Source organism: Triticum urartu, chromosome 7A, assembly GCF_056163025.1.
Source record: "Triticum urartu cultivar PI428250 chromosome 7A, HENAU_Tu73, whole genome shotgun sequence".
Classification (NCBI taxonomy): Eukaryota; Viridiplantae; Streptophyta; class Magnoliopsida; order Poales; family Poaceae; genus Triticum; species Triticum urartu.
The window spans coordinates 51,008,844-51,026,869 of NC_141879.1; positions in this window are offsets into that span (position 1 = coordinate 51,008,844).

An 18,026-nucleotide genomic window follows, 5' to 3' on the forward strand; every position below is an offset into this window, starting at 1 on the left:
AAGGATTTCCTCACCCATGTTGGGGAGCAGTAATTCATTGGAAATCATACGAACAATTCCCCATTGGAATTTTTCAGAGCCAACAGAGAATGCCTCACCAGTTGTTGCACTTGGCCATGCAATTGCCCACTGAAATTTTGCGGAGCCAGAACCACATAAGAACGATTTTCTAGTGGGGCAAGACTGAAACCTAAACTCCAGCGGTGGATATAGCCATGGAATCTTCCATTGCATCAGTGACTGCGAGAATGCTTGCTTCAACATGATAACACTGCCAGAATGCCTCAACTTGAGAAGCCAAGCTATTATCCATTGGGAAATTGCAGAATTATAGATGAAGAGCTCAGCCACACACAAAAGCAACATGTCCAAGGAGAAGCGATCCACAACCAAGTAAACTTGGAGGGAACTGAAGCAGTTGATATAGCTGGAGACAAGAACATGACCTCTAGAGGGGGGCGGCCAGGCAATTCGCCAGTCAAATATTTCTAAGATCAACAAGACCGAATCAGAGCAAGAGGACCCAAGGAAGAAGAAATGAGCATCTCTGTCTAACCTTTTTCTGGCAAGCAAAGCAGATGCAATATAAGCAATGTTAATGCTACTATATAGCATATCTCCTCCGAGACATAAACAATAAGGAGACCCCCTTAAGAAGAATGATGCACTGTTGGAAGTGGTGATGTCATGTCGTGCAATAGAACAATACATGCCATGGGACCTTTTATATATATCCAAACACACCACTGGTATATCATGTTCCAGTAAAGTGCATTTGTTCTTATGCTCGTACATTTGAAGACCGGGTGTCAACATCACTTCAAAAGAATTTGTACCCTCCCGATAGGATTCAGAGATATGCCAATTGATTTCTTCAGCATAAAACTTGTGAGTGGGCTACAGATATTACCTTGAGGTGGCAGCCATGAAAACCTCAGTGCTTCCAAACATACTTCCGCAATCAGATGACAATATATTCTTTGTACTAGTATTTTCTTGTTCTGAAGATCACAGCACAAATCCCCAATCACAACATGAGCAGGTGCATAGACTATATCACTTGATATAATTAATAAGCTCCTCATCCTGACGGCGGCAAAAATTGCATCAGTGGGTCCCAATCTTGTAAAGCACAAATACCAATCAAGTAGCAACCCAACTGAATGTTGCATAGGTAAACCAGCTAAAGTAATCACGAGGTTCAGAACTTCTTCCAACTGTACCAATGTACATGCCTGGATGCATGAAAAGGATGGCCATGGTATCGGCCGTGACTCAACTCTGCTATCACTGACTTGAGTGAACTGGGACGTCAAGGGAAAAGCGATATGTACAAGTACCTTTGTCGAGCACCTAGTGGGGGGCAAGTTTTCCAGATTGAAGATAGGGAACAACCAACGCAGCGGCATCTGAATGGCTTCCGGTGTAGCAGTCTCAGGGCGACGCTGCCGACAGTCATGAATGAAGGCGGTGCTGCGGACGAGGTGAGCACCGACTCATCGGATGTTTCGCAGCTTGGGCACCCCATCAAACAGGTTGTGGGCGTCGGAGCGGTGTCGTTGGTGTCATTGACTTTGAGCACCTTGTCACGCACATTGAACTCCAGGATGGCATTGCCGGTGGTCGCGGACAGAGTTGGTGTTGTAGGAGCGGCAAGCTCGGACGGAGTCGCGCTGATGGTGCCCATGGACGCCTCGAGTTGGAGGTCGTCGGTGGAAGTATCGGGCACCTCATCATGGTGCTCGACCGCAGCCAATGCTGCCTCCCACTCCGTGTATGGAGTGTCATCGTAGAAGTACGATGGCGCCATCCCGTCATCATCCGGCATGGTGATGGTGGTGAAGGTCGATGGTAGGAGATCCACGGGAAGGATGCAACACCCCTCGTAGATGGCATGGCCATCCAGGGCTTCTCGAGCTCGGGCCGCCCTCCATCAAGACCGGAACTCGATGTACGCCTCCACGCCGTACAATCCGCCCACCACCCGCTCGTAAGCGCAGATCACATACCCATCACCGGAGCGACGAAACAACTCGCGAATCGACTCGACGGTGACCGCTTTGCGAACGTCGCTGATCCAGGCGTGGAGAACACCTTTAGGGCAGAAGAATTTGTGGCTTGGCATATTATCGAACAGGTTGCATGCACTAGTTGAGGGAAATTTTTTGTGGAGATTTTGAGGAATTCAGGAGGAGGATCGAACGGCTCTGATGCCAATTGTTAGGATCCAACTAGTTGATTCACTCAATCACCACGGTTTTGGCTACAATTTGTGGATTACATGAGGAAGAAGCAGAGGGAGGAAGGAGACAGAGGAGTAAGAACACGCTACAGAGAGGGAGATCGCCAGCCAGGCCGAAGCTTTCCGTCCAAGCCGCCTCTTTCGAGGGCACCCGTGTGCCCTTTGTAGTTGGAGGCCATCCATATTCTGGGTCAGATCGAGGCGAATAGGGCCGGCCCATAGTATGGTCGCTCACAAAGGGACACAATTTGTACAGCTGGGCAGTCTTCAGTGTGCTTGCGGTCGTCGGGTAGTGGATGAGCTTCCTCACACAAGGGGCGAAGGTGATCAAGAGAGATCACAAGCAATTTTCTAATATTCTGATGTCTCCAATTCCCATATGCATGTCCTTACATCTCATCTCTCTTATTTTCTCATCTTCTTCTTTGATTATGTGGTTGTCACGTATATATGTGCTAATATGTATGTCTAGAAAATAAGAGGTTCACGTATCAGCCTAGATGAACGAACAAAGTAGCTCCCTACTTGCTTCCGTGAAGATGGATCATATGTATAGGGGAAAGGTGGACTTCATTGTTCAAACGAATGTAACAGATGGTTGCTGGAGTATTAAACCCATTAAGCTACGCTTAAAGGGCGGCCAACCAGCTATGCCATGTGGCGCAACCGCGCAAGTTGATTGGCTGCGGTGAGAAATCTTTTGGAATTTTTTTAGATGGTGTGGATTATTTTTTAAATGTATTTTTTTTAGATGAAGGTGAGGACTTCTGGTATTTTTTAAGTGGAGGGTTATGCAAAGTGGCACTGCTTGTAGGCTGCGGTGGTAATTTTTTCTTTTTTGCTTCCTTTTTAGATGAAGGTGAGGAGTTTTTTCTTAGATGTTTTCTTAGACGGAGGCGAGGACTCTACGTATTTTTTTAAGAAAACATGCGCACAGCTTCCTCTCAAGCGACGCCACAGGGTAACACCCAAACCACTAGCATTCATTATGAGCTGTGAGATGCATGACCATGGATCGCTAGTGGGGGCCCTTAATGGATTTGGTTATAAGAGGCCTAATCTTCAAGTTTTATCATCGAAAGGCATTTTATGATATGCAGAACATCCAAACTATGCAACAACACCACATAAAAGAGAGGTTGAGCATGAGTATGCACACTAATAAAATACTAAGAAGAATAGAAAAATAAAGCATGACGGTTCATTATCATGCCAAACAGTAAAGTGAAATGTTAGATGTAAGAATCCAACCCTGAATGGAAGCAAACTCTGAAGGCTGCTATGTGCGATTGCGGAAATGTCTTACCGGATGTGGGCGACGTCTACGTGTTAATATAGCAGGGGCGCACCTCCCTGTACAGCGCATACAAGTTGTTGGAGATTACATCTTGGAGAGAAAGAAAGATAACTAGATAGAGATAAACCCTAACAACCTAGTCTATCTTAACAGGACCCCTAACAACCTACACATAACAATATGGTGCGGCAGATGATGCGTGTTTGACAGCACCACGGCGGCTTGAACATACCGTTGGTGTTGTGCAGCTGCACCTGAACGTATTGGCCAAGTTCCTGATTCCTGTCAGTCCCTGCACCCTGTGATGCAAGCATTGCTAGTTTTGAGAGAAAAACTCTAATGTAATGTTGGAGATATGACTATTTGTGTAAGCCATCCAGGAGGGGCCAGGTTACGCAAATAGAGGTTCATCAGAAGCCCAAGACCAAGGCATGAAAATGGCGGTTCACTAAAAGGCTTAAAGGCCCACAGGCGACTCTGAGGCCCGTAAAGATAAACCGCCATGATGGTATAACTTGTACTGTAAGGTAGAAGTAACTAGTCGCCGAGCCGGACACTGTTTATGAGCCGGCCGGGACTCTGTAGGCCGCAGGGCGTCAACCCATGTATATAAGGGGACGACCCGCCAGCGGCTTATGGGGAGAAAGAACGGATCGAGAGCCAGGCATAGCGTATCTCGCTCCCTGGTCATCGAAACATCAAGCAATTCCAACCCAACTAGACGTAGGCCTTCCTTCACCGTAAGGGGCTGAACTAGTATAAACCTCGTGTGTCCTTGTCCCGATTAACCCCTTTAAGCTTCCTAGTTGCGATGGCTCCACGACTAAGTCCTTGCAAAAGGACATCTACCGTGACAATTCCACGACAGTTGGCGCCCACCGTGGGGCCAGCGCACGGTGGATTTGAGTTCTTGAAGGGCAGCTTCGAAGGGCTCAAGGGATACGCAGTTGGCCGGATGACCAAGATTCATCGCGGCAGGATCTACATCAACGACGAAGGCTGGGGCCCCGACGCCGGCTCAATTGAGTACGGGTACCGGGTCCCCTTTGGCGGAATTCACGTCTTCATCGGATGCGTCAAGGAGGCAATAAGCGTAAGGCAGACGGTAACCCGGAATTTGTGGCCAATGCACAGGGTAACAATCAGAAGTGCAAAGGAAAGCCACCCCCTCGGTTTGGTGGGTCAGGTCCGTCTCTTGAGCAACTACTCAATGAGCCCTGCCCGAAACACGGCACCCGGGAACGACCAGCGACTCATTTATGGAAGGATTGCGCAATCATGAAGGCTTTCAAGAATTCTAATACATTTGATGGCAATCAAGGCCCGGGCAGCGGCTCAGGAGCTGGCGGCTTTCATGGCCCGGGCGGCGGTTCAGGATCCGGTTTTCAGGGAAGCCAGGGTGGTTATAATCAACAGCAGTCTGGTCAAGGAGGTCAGCAGCAGCAGCAGTCGGGTTATCAGAGCCATCCAAAATAGCTAAACGGTGGGCAGTATCACGTGTTCACCACAAGTTTGTGTAAACGTGATCAGACAGTACATAGGAGGGCGGTGAATTCTGTTGAGCCTGCAGTCCCTCGTTACTTGAGGTGGTCGGAACAGCCTATTATCTGGAGCAGGGAGGATCACCCTCCCCGGGTTGATAATCCGGGTCAACTGGCCCTGGTAGTGGCACCGCAGGTTGGTGGTTATAAATTTACTAAGGTGCTCATGGATGGAGGTAGCAGCATCAACATCCTCTATTACGAGACCTTTCGGCGCATGGGCTTAACTGACAAGAATTTAAAGACTTCCAACACCGTCTTCCATGGAGTGGTGCCTGGTAAGTCGGCGTATCCTGTGGGTAAGATTGAGCTAGAGGTGGCCTTTGTAGACGAGCATGATTCTAGGCAGAAAAGTTAACTTTTGAAGTGGTAAAAACCAAGAGTCCATATCACGCTTTGTTCGGGCGGCCGGCTTATGCCAAGTTCATGGCGCGGCCCTGTTATGTTTATTTACAGATCAAGATGCCGGGTTACAAGGGTACCATCACTGTGCATGGAAGCCAAAAGGTGGCCCTGGAATGTGAAGAAGGCGATGCGGCTTATGCCGAGTCCGTCTGTGCAGCAGAGGAGCTCAAATTGTATCAAGATAACGTTGACCCGGCGGATATGACCTCCCTCAAGAAGCCGACTACGGAGCATGACCCGGCCATGAAGTTTAAATCGGCTGCAGAGACTAAGCTTGTTGATTTTACTCCGGGCGATTCGTCTAAGCAATTCAGCATCAGTGCCAACTTGGATCCTAAATAGGAAAGCGCGCTCATCGAGTTCATCCGTGAGAACCGGGACATCTTTGCATGGAAGCCTTCTGACATGCCGGGTGTACCGAGAGGACTCTCTAAGCACAATCTTAATATTGATCCGAAGTATAAGCCGGTCAGGCAGTTTCTGCGGCGATTCAATGAGGAACGACAAAAAGCCATAGGAGAAGAGGTCGCCCGGCTCTTGGCGGCTGGGTTCATTATTGAAGTGTTTCACCTGGAGTGGTTGGCTAACCCGGTGCTCGTGCTCAAGAAAAACGGCACCTGGCAGATGTGTGTGGATTACACGGACTTAAATAAGGCTTGTCCAGCTGATCCTTTCGCTCTCCCCCGTATTGATCAAATCATTAATGCTACGGCGGGTTGTGCGCGTTTGAGCTTTTTGGATGCTTACTCTGGTTATCATCAGATCAAGATGGCAGTTAAGGACCAGGAGAAGACGGCTTTCATCACTCCGTTTGGAGCCTTCTGCTATGTGTCTATGCCTTTTGGGCTCAAGAGTGCCCAGGCGACTTATCAACGGTGTGTACAGAATTGTCTCCACAATCAGATTGGGCGCAATGTTCATGCTTATGTGGATGACATAGTGGTGAAATCCAGAGAGGCGGAAACCTTGATATTTGATCTCAGAGAAACCTTTGACAATCTCCGGGTTTACAAAATGATGCTTAACCCGGAGAAGTGTGTATTTGGTGTGCCTGCAGGCAAGCTTTTGGGATTCTTGGTCTCAAACAGGGGCATCGAGGCTAATCAGGAGAAGATTAAGGCAATCAATTCTTTGGCTAAACCGGCATGTATCAATGATGTTCAGCGACTGGCGGGTCGTGTTGCCACTTTAAGCCGGTTCATAAGCCGGTTAGGTGAGAAGGCCCTACCGCTGTACCAACTGATGAAGAAGGCAGACACCTTTGTCTGGAGTAATGCTGCTAATGCTGCTTTTGAGGATTTGAAGAGGCAGTTATCTGAGCCGCCAGTTCTTGCAGCTCCATTGACAAAGATCCTTTGCTGTTATATGTGGCTGCTAATTCACGAGCCGTCGGTGTGGCAATTGTGGTAGAGCGCAAGGAGGCTGGTAAGGAACATCCGGTTCAACGGCCGGTTTATTATGTTAGTGAGGTACTCATCGAGTCAAAACAAAGATATCCTCATTAGCAGAAACTTGTTTACGGGGTATTCATGGCAAGCCGGAAGCTGAAGCAGTACTTCCAAGGTCACCCTATCACTGTGGTAAGTTCTGCCCCCTTGGGAGACATTATTCAGAACAGAGAGGCTACAGGACGAGTCGCCAAGTGGGCCATCGAGCTCGGGCCTCATGGTCTGAAGTACGTACCACGCACTGCCATTAAGTCTCAAGCTTTGGTGGATTTCATCAATGACTGGACAGAGCTACAGGCACCTGAGGAGAAGCCCGATAACACTTATTGGACTATTCACTTTGATGGGTCCAGACAGTTGGAAGGCTCGGGGGCTGGAGTCGTGTTAACTTCCCCTCGAGGTGACAAATTTTGTCATGTGCTCCGGCTTATGTTTCCTTGTACTAACAATGCAGCTGAGTACGAGGCCCTACTCCATGGTCTCCCGATGGCCAAAGAGATGAACTTGAGCCGGGTAAGATGCTTGGGAGACTCAGACCTTGTGGCTCAATAGGTGTCAGGCAAGTGGGACTCTAAAGATCCCCTTATGGCGGCTTACCGTCGTGAAGTCGATGATGTGGCCGGGCATTTCAAGGGTTATGTGGTGGAACACATTGATCGAAGGAAGAATGAGGCGGCTGATGCCTTAAGCCGGCTGGGATCTCAGCGTAAGACGGTGCCGCCTAACACCTTTCTTGATGTTTTGAATAATCCTTCTGTTAAGTTACCTACAGAGGAGGATCTGGCAATACCAGACCCGGAGGCACAGCTGGTGGCGGCTCTCCATGTTATCCCGGATTGGACAGTGCCTTATTTGGCTTACATGACCCGGGGAGAGTTGCCTGAAGATGAGACCTTGGCAAGAAAAATCGCCCAGCAGTCCAAGTCCATGACAATTATCAATGGTGAGTTACATCATTGCAGCGTCACTGGAGCGTTTCAACGTTGCGTGTCACCTACAGAGGGTCAGGAGATCCTTCGTGAGATTCATGAAGGCGATTGTGGTCATCACGCCGGCTCAAAATCTCTTGTGGCCAAAGCTTTCCGTCATGGGTTTTATTGGCTGACGGCTCATGCTGATGCAGAAGACCTGGTCAGTACATGTGACGGATGTCAGAAATTCTCACGACGAGCCCATGTGCCGACTCAAGAATTGAGGATGATTCCAATTACTTGGCCGTTTGCAGTCTGGGGGCTTGATATGGTCAGGCCTTTCAAAAGTTCTAAGGATAAAAAGACGCACCTCCTGGTGGCGGTTGACAAGTTCACAAAGTGGGTGGAGGCGGAGCCAATCAGTAAGTGTGATGCAGCCACGACGGTCCAGTTTATGAAAAAGGTGATTTTTCGCTTTGGTTTTCCACACAGCATCATAACTGATAATGGCACTAACCTCTCCAAAGGAGCTATGGAAGAGTTCTGTCAACGAGAGCATATCCAGCTTGACGTTTCAGCTGTGGCTCACCCTCAATCCAATGGTCAAGCAGAACGAGCTAATCAAGAAATCTTGAGGGGTATCAAGCCCCGGCTCTTGGTCCCCTTGCAGCGGACGCCGGGTTGTTGGGTGGAGGAGTTACCTTCTGTACTTTGGAGCATCAATACTACACCTAACAGATCTACGGGTTACACGCCTTTCTTTATGGTGTATGGAGCAGAGACGGTCTTGCCAAGTGACATCCATCATGACTCACCCCGTGTGGCGGCTTATGTTGAGGAAGACAACGAAAAAACTCGGCAAGACGCACTTGACCTGTTGGATGAAGAGCGAGACTTGGCAATAGCCCGCTCGGCGATTTACCAGCAAGACCTGCGCCGCTACCACAGTCGCCGGGTTAGGTCCAGAACCTTTCAGGAAGGCGATTTAGTGCTCCGACTCATCCAGGATCAATCTGACATGCACAAGCTATCCCCTCCTTGGGAAGGACCCTTTGTGGTCAGCAAGAATCTGAACAATGGATCATACTACCTTATCGACGTTCGGGAGAACACAGACTCACGTAAGTCGGAGGAGGAGACCCGTCGGCCGTGGAATATCGCTCATCTTCGGCCTTATTATACTTGAGCCATCGGCTCTAATGTGTATATACTTATACTATGTATATTACATAAAGCAATAAAGTAGGACCTCTGTCCTTTTTTCCACTCCCAAAAAAGGTTTATGTGTTTTCTTTGTCAGGTGGTGGAGATAACCAAGGAGAAGCGGATCATATCTGAATCCGGCTTTCCTTTGGTCCGGCTTATGATCATATCTGAATCTAGCCGTGATCACTTGGGGGCTTCCTGTAAAAACATAGGTCGTATTCGAACCAAAGAGAACATAGCCGTCGATACCCACTTGATCGGCATACTGCCAAACCACTTGGGGGCTTCTTGATCATATTTGAATCATAGCTTAACCCCTTTGGGTCTGATGTAGATCGTATTCGAATCAGCGTCATTAAACAACTCTTATGGTCACTTGGGGGCTTCCTGTTCAAACATAGGTCGTATTCGAACCAAAGAGAACATAGCTGTGGATACCCACTTGATCGGCATCGCCACAGCCACTGGGGGCTAACAGATCGTATCCGAATCTTAGCTCAACCCCTTTGGAACGGTTCACTGATCGTATTCGAATCAGAAACCCTTGAATTTTGTTCATCATATTTTACAAGTATCAACATTGGATATCTTGCGACCCTCTTGAAAATACAATGGAATACATTACAATCCTCCAGGATTAATATTGGTTACATCAGGTTGTTATGTACCACGTGAACTTTTATGTGCCAATTTTCAGGAGTTAAACTTACCCTCAGGGGTTGGCTTATATAAGCCGGAAAAGCAGCCGTAAGCATCACAGGGCAATGCAAGACATTTCTACAAAGAACATAACAGATTCATATAAACTACAAAGTGCATAGTGACGGCGGCTTATGCAAGTATTAAGGGCCATAAGCATGCGCAAAGGCATAGCAAAACTCAAAGTATTTTCTACTCTGTTACAAGACTCCCCGAGTCTGAATGATGCGGCGTTGTTTTTCTACAATGACATAAGCAGGTGGCGCCTGGCAATCTACTCTTGGGGTTGACTTGAAGCCTCCGGGTTATCCTTCTCCGCCTCTCCGCCGGCTGCTTTGTCCTGGAAGGATGATGAGGCCCAGTCAATGCCACTCAAGGCCTCAAACTCAGCTTCATCATCTATTAAACCGGTTGGGTCGACTTCAGGGGCAAAGGTGTGCTTACGGATTGGAGGGATCAAGCTGACATCGTCATAATGCGGCGTGGGGATTCTCCGATTCTCCTTGTCATAACCCGGCTGACACTTGGTGAGGTCAGTGTCGTTTCCAATTTGAGTGGCCACAGGGCGTATATCCCTCACGCAGGTGGTGAAATATTTTTCATCAAATGGAGTTCCATACTCCTTTAAACTTGGATACCCAAGAGCGATGTCGGCCGGGTCTAGCTCTGGTAACCAGACTTTGGCCCGACTCAAAGCGGTTATTGCTCCGGCTCTTGCTTGGGCCCGCCTCAACTCTTGAATCCGCTGAGGAACTACAACAAGCCGTTGTAACACATCTTGCAAGAGGTGGGGCACATCATTTGATAAGGCTACAACGGCCAAGGCACGTTGTGATCCGATGTACAGTTGCTCTACTAGAGTATACACCACCTTCAATTTGATCAGCATATTCTGCTTGAGGTTTGTGCTCCTGGGGCCTGTTTTGGTAAGTATAAGGTAAACCTCAGGAAACAATCGAAGGAATGTTTACAATATTTAATGCTTGCTTAAGATAACTTACCAAAGATCGCTGAGACCATCCGAGATATCTGGCGTTGTAAGCCGGTCAGTTCGGCTGTTGCGTTTGCCAGCGACGCCTTTGCTGTCTCGGCCCGGGTCACCAGTCCGGCCTTTTCGTCAGTCCAAATTTTCTTCTCTGACTCAAAATTTTTGTTCAGCTTCTCTTGTTCAGAGACGCTGAATTCAAATTTGGAGTTGGCCTTTTGAATTTCAATCTCCTGGGCTGCCAGGCGGTTCTTCAGGTCAGCAATCTCTCATTCAAATTGACTTATGGTGGCCCGCATTGCACCGGATAGTAGTCAAGATTACGGTAAATAATATTAAGTCCCAAGCACTTTGCAAGCAAAGATACTTGACACTTGGGGGCTAATGTATACCGAAGCTTTCTAAATTATTAAGCCGGTCCTGGATATTAAGTCCCAAATACTTTGCAAGCAAAGATACTTGGCACTTGGGGGCTAATTTCTAGCGCAAGTTAAAGGTATTGTGTTACATCCAGTTTAAATATTTTTTCTTTAAGTTGGGCAAGCAGCTCTAACAATTTTTCTAAGTCTACATCATATTTATTCATAAGCAATAGACTTGGGGGCTGGTACAGTAAGTATGATTGAAAGTAAGGAAGCATAAGTCATACCTCAGATTTTGCTGTATTTGCTTCACCATGTCAATTTCCAGGTCATGGCTGCTTTGCACCTGGTTGATATAGCCCGAGACGATCTCTCCAATACTTAAATGAGTATAGTCGGTGATATGCATCTTGGCCTTACGGTGTTCTAGCAACTCCTCTTTAGCCGAGCATTTGGCAAGGACGGTGGGCCTGGCCGGCTCAATGAATTGAGCCTTGAGAAATTCCACTTCTGGGTCAGCCATTTTGACTGGGCTAGGTGCCTGCGGGTTAACAGAACCATCAAGAATATCTTGAGCCGGCTCAGGCGGCGGTTGATGTGTGGAAGAGTTGGGAGCAGCTATACCTTGTTCCGGTTCAGTCACCACAAGGGTTTGGGCCGGTTTATCCTTCTTGGTTTTCTTCCTGGGCTTAACCTGCACGCTGTGGGCAAAGCAGAGAAATGAGTAAAGAAACATGAAGAAAGAAAAACATAAGGTGAATAAATTGATATTACCCAGGGGCAGTCTTAAAAGCCGGCATGTTTGATTGCATGGACTCGCCGGATGAAGGAGAGGTATCCTGGTAATTGGAGTCAGATAAATTGAGAGGTTGACGGATTAGACCCGCCAAAGGTAAAAAGGGGTATAAGTTGGAGATAACCTCAGTCCGACGCTTCCGGGTTGTGTCAGGCAGGCCAGAAGATAGCTCTGCATCCTTGCTGGTCCGGGTCTGCCTCCGGTTTTCAAATTGTTGTTGCTTCAAAAGAAAGTTAGGATCTTGGTAAGCCAAAGGGTGTGAAAATCTTACTTTCTGGGTTACTCTTCGAATTTTCTGACGCGGCCGAAGCTCGGAGTCGGAGGAGATGATAGTTACCTCTTTCTCGACGGGTTGGCTGTTGCCCGTGTCTTCCTGAAAGAAGGTTTATATCAGTAAGGTAGTGATAAAGGAGAAAGGGAAATTAAAAAGTTACCTCTTCCTCATTATCATCAGAATCATCAAGCTGAAACAGCTCAGAAGCGCTTGGCTTCCTTTTCCTTGAAGTGGTGGGCTTGGCAGTTTTCCTTTCGGTTCTCTTGGCCGCCCTGGCTTGCTTGGCCGCCTCATGATCATATTGGATTTTCCAGAAGTTATCATTTGCCTGTAAAAGGTTATAACGGGTTATGTGTAAGAATATAGTATAACATGATAAAAAATAACCCGACGGCTGGAAACTTACTACAGGGGCCGGGTTCTTCTTGCAAAAAGGTAGTAAGCCGAAAGCGTTACTATTCACTGTGCCCTCTTTCAACAAAGACTGAGTTGTAGCTTCCACTACGTCATCTGGTAAGTCGTCAGGACTATGACACTGAGGGTCATCTTTCTCGCCTGAATAATCACAGATTAAGCCGGGGCGGCGGCTTAACGGAATTATTCTCCAAGCAACCCAGACTCGGACCAGGTCAATGCCATCTAAGCCGTTCCCGAAAAGAGCTTTAATCTTCTTGATCTTGGGGGTGAGTGGCAGACGATCAATAGCAGTCAACTTATCCGGCAGCGGGTGAGTAGATTCAAGGCGCAAAAGCCGGGCAACGGGTTTTCACCAGCCGGAGAAGTATCTTGGCAGTAGAACCATGTCTGGTTCCAGTCCTTTGGATGACTCGGCAATTCAGCATAAGGGAACAGGCAGTCTCTCCGCCTTTGAATCGATATGCCACCAAGCTCCAGACTGGGGCCGTTGGCCCGCTCATTCTGCCGGTTCAAATAGAACAATTCCTTGAACAAAAGTAGGTTGGGTTCGTCTCCAAGGTAGACCTTACAGAAAACTTGGAAGTTGCAGATATTTGACACGGAATTGGGCCTGATGTCTTGAGGTCTTAAGTCAAAGAAGTGCAAAACATCTCTAAAGAATTTTGAACCAACAGGAGCAAATCCCCGGCTCATGTGATCAGTAAAAATGATCACCTCCCCTTCCTTGGGTTGAGGTTTCTCCTCAGACGGGTCAGGAGCACGATAAGACATGACATCCTTCTTGGGCAGATGCCCAGACTTTACAAACTCGGACAGTTTGCTCTCTGTAACAATGGATGGGACCCAGTTGCAGGTAACCGGAGGTTTAACGGCTTTGGGTGCCATTGGGTAAATTGAAGCCTACAACAAGATAAAGGAAATTTTCCGGTTTATTATAACCCGGAGAATAAGCATTATTGGGTTATTTAAGATGGCGGCTTAAGAAGGGGCCTAATGGCATACAGGTAACTATGTGATAATGTTTAACAGCTGCAGGTATTAAAGATGATTAAAGTTTTCTTAAGTCGCCAGAAGCAAGCGGTGCTGACAGCCGGTATTATCTTAAACCGGTTACACGGACTACTATGGATGAAACAGAGTCAACAGACACAGTTTTTGACTAAGTGTGGAGCAAACAGGTTTCACAAATTGCAATTATTATTTTGGATCAAACGATGCTCTGGAAAGGAAAAATTTCTAGACCTAAAACAGTACAGGGAAGTTCATATACTCAAGGAGGGCTTCCAAAACAAGGAAATGAGATCTGTTTTCATACAGAATAAGGACACAACATCCTCCGTAGCAGTTCTATGTGGTTTTTACGATCTGAATAAGGTATTAGAGGTAAGAACTAATGGAGGTTGCGTCGGGCAACGATGAACGTCGACGAACTCAAGATAGTACTAATGCAGATCTGAGAAAGGGGGGAAAGAGAACTCACCGATGTGGAAGAACTGCGGAGGGTTGCCGTTGTTCTCTGGTCAAAAAACAGGGTGATGCAGCGGCCTGAGTCGGTGAAGACGAGGTTTCCGACGGTGGCGGCGGCGGAGCTCGAGCGGCAGAAGAGGGAGTGCGAGGAAGAAGATGACCGGAGGAAGTGAAAAAGACCTAGGTCGCGCCTATTTATAAGGAGGACCGACTGAGACGGCGTGAGAAACAAGGAGACCAAGACATCATTATCCAGCGGCCCCGATGCCTCGATTTTCGGGAGGGTCAGTAAAGGCAAAGATCCGTTGAAGATATGATGAATTAAAATATAAGTTTTATTGAAGATGACGTCACGATGATTTAACCCGGAGCCAGAGGATGATGTCACGGCGGGTTACAATTTTCACGCAAGACAGAAGACTAAAGGCCAGTTCATAAGGTTTTCAAAGATTGACATGAACCGGTTCAAATCAATCTGGGGCCTAATGTTGGGGATATGACTATTTGTGTAAGCCATCCAGGAGGGGCCGGGTTACGCAAATAGAGGTTCATCAGAAGCCCAAGACCAAGGCATGAAGATGGCGGTTCACTAAAAGGCTTAAAGGCCCACAGGCGACTCTGAGGCCCGGAAAGATAAACCGCCATGATGGTATAACTTGTACTGTAAGGTAGAAGTAACTAGTCGCCGAGCCGGACACTGTTTATGAGCCGGCCGGGACTCTGTAGGCCGCAGGGCGTCAACCCGTGTATATAAGGGGATGACCCGCCAGCGGCTTAAGGGGAGAAAGAACGGATCAAGAGCCAGGCATAGCGTATCTCGCTCCCTGGTCATCAAAACATCAAGCAATTCCAACCCAACTAGACGTAGGCCTTCCTTCACCATAAGGGGCTGAACTAGTATAAACCTCGCGTGTCCTTGTCCCGATTAACCCCTTTAAGCTTCCTAGTTGCGATGGCTCCACAACTAAGTCCTTGCAAAAGGACATCTGCCGTGACAATTCCACGACAGAAGGCAAAGAATAAGTTAAAGGTTGTCCATGACCTGATTTTTTTTTGTTCGATATCTTAATCAAATATGGAGAAAGAGTGACATTGTGAGATAAAACAGGACCAGTCTTGTTTACTACTTTCATTAAGTAAGACTCAGGTCCCCTACCTCATGTGGCATTAAGAAAGATGATGTGGTTTATTAAGAAAGTTAACAGCCATGTCAGGCATTTTTTTCTTCGAATGCTCACCGGGATGGAGAGATCCCGCACCTCAATTTTTCATTGGAATGGGGACATGCCCCAAATGATTAACAACATAGACAGACATAAAGAGAATAGCCTAAGGAGGATATAAGGGAGTGAACTATGCTATATCGTCTCAACTGAAAACCAACCGGGCGTCAACATCGACACATGCTCAGGAGGTGACCGGTCTTGTCTAATCAAGAACTACGTCGATGGACTGAGACTAACCAGAAGGTGGCCTAACACTAACGAGAAGGTCGATGACTAGGCATTCAGATGTGTGGTCAGCATGTGTAGATGGCACCCATCAATCAGAAGAGGGATTGACACCCAAAACAAAGCGACAGAAGCGACCGACTAAGTGGTTTGTGAAGGCTAGTTGAATTACTTAAATGTCTGCTCCCAGGGTAGAGAGGGCACCCAACCTCCTCGGCTTTGATGATTTTGTTTCAAAGCAACAATTATCTGGTGTTGGCGCGAGCTTGAGCAAGTATACAACTGAAGAATTTGATGAGGGAAGGCATCTAATTGCTCCGTATGAAGGAGACAAAGGAAACCTTTTAGCACCCGAAGTGGCACAATTTTTAAAGCTAGGCAGTGTTGAGTGTTTTTGCGATCGTCGAGTAGTGGAGGAGGTGTCTCACACAATTGGTGGATGTGATCAAGACCGATTTCAGGCAGTTTTATAATACTCTAATGTCTCCAATTCCCATATGCATGTCCCCACATCTCATCTCTCTTATTTTCTCATCTTCTTCTCTGATTGCTGTCACCTATCTATGTGCTAATTTGTACGTCTAGAAAATAAGAAGTTCAGGCCCTTCAGGAGGAAGTAATAGCCCTACGTCTCGGTGCCCGGAGGCGGTCGACTGGATTATGTAAGTGTGTGTTTACAAGGGGTGCAAACCCTTGTGCCAGTGGAGGGGGTGGCTTATATAGAGTGCTCCAGGACCCCAGCCAGCCCACGTTACAAGGGCTTTAAGGTACATTAAGAGGGGGCGTTACTGGTCATGCTAGTAATTAAGTGATACAAATGTCTATTAAGTCTATGAAGTAAACGTCCGGCCGTTGTCGTGCAGAGTGACTTTAGGTCTTTTGTATGTCGAGTGATAACTGTTGCGGTCGAGTGACCTTGAACCTTCCGAGTTGAATGACTTGTGGTCGAGTGGATGATGCTATCCCTTCAATGCTTCTGGTTTTTAGGTGGTGTCCTAGGGGAGGCTGTCTAGGTCAGGCCGATGACCCTACCCTAGGTACATAGCTTCATCATTAGCCCCTGAATGGTTCATGGTTTGAGTGGAGAAGGAGTTGAGAACACCTCCGATTCATTTTTTCTCGCACTTCAGAAGCGTCCTATTGAGACCAAATGAGCAAGCATGATGACTTCAACTTCCTTTTCAGTCGCCTTGATCCATTCTTGGTTCTACCGAGTGAACCTTTACTGTAGTGCTTTGAGTACTGATATGGAGAAAATCTTCCGTCTGACAGATCGCCCTGCTGCTCGCGGATATTGTGGGATTCGAATTTTGGGGAAGCTGCAATAATCGGACGGGATTAGGCAAGGTCGCCTCGATCACCGTGCCACCTTTTTTGCCACGTATCTTGCGCGCGACTATTGCGGGATTTGATAGGATCGTCCGGACCCACAGGTCTGCCACTCGGAAGCAGCCTCGTATAAGGCGCCGGATTGGTATTTTCTGTACAATGCGTTCCCATTCTTCTTCTTTATCCTCCGCTTTCTCCGCCTCATCCACCTCTTCTCCAGCTGTTGCTGCTCTGTTCGAGTTTCGACCGCTGCCATGGGGAAGGAGAAGACGATGGCTCTGGAGCGCGCGAAGAAGGCAATGGCGAAGGCGAAGGGGAAGAAGTCCAGCCGGGGCGGATCTTCGTCAAGGTCCGGCCTGCCACGCGGCTGGATCCAGGGCGACTAGATTCGGTCGACGATTAGTCAGGAAGACATCGACGATCTGGTCGAGGGGGGACTGATTCCCCATGAATCGGCACGGCTCTCGGAGGGCAACACCGAACCACATCCATGGGAGGGTGACTGTGTTCTCCTCGCCACCCATGTGGACCGCGGATTTTCATTGCCTCCCCATCCTTTTTTCTAAGGCTTCTTGAACTTCTTTGGAGCACAACTCCATCACTTTTCTCCCAACACCATCGTATACCTTGCTGCCTATGTGTCCATGTGCGAGAACTTCTTAGGTTGCAGGCCGCACTGGGGCCTTTTCAAGCACATTTTCACGTGTCGTTCCCAGTCGGTCAAGAACGCCAACCCGAGTGAAGAGAGGACGCACGTGATCCAGATATGCGGGGGTCTTGTGATTCAAATGAGAGGTAAAAGCACTTTCCCAACCATGATCCTTCCTGAGTCAGTCCGAGGATGGCAGTCGACTTGGTTTTATTGCAAAGACCAGCCGACTCCGTGTCAGTCGACCGGACTTCCTCCCTTCTCCATGGCTCGGGTCGAGAAGCCCTCCGCCTTGAAAGTGATCCCAGAGGAGAAAGTGCAGGTGAAGGTGTTGGTCGAGCGGGTGGTCCAACTCGTTCGTGATGGCGTGACCGATATGGATCTGTTGGAGGTCTTCCTTAAATGATGCATCCAACCGCTTCAAGCCCGTGACCATCCGATGTGGATGTACTCGGGTATTGAGGATTCCACTCGGATCCACCCAGAAGAGGTCGACGAGGATATGGTGGAGAAGTGGTTGAAAAGCATCACTGGCAACAAGGATAAC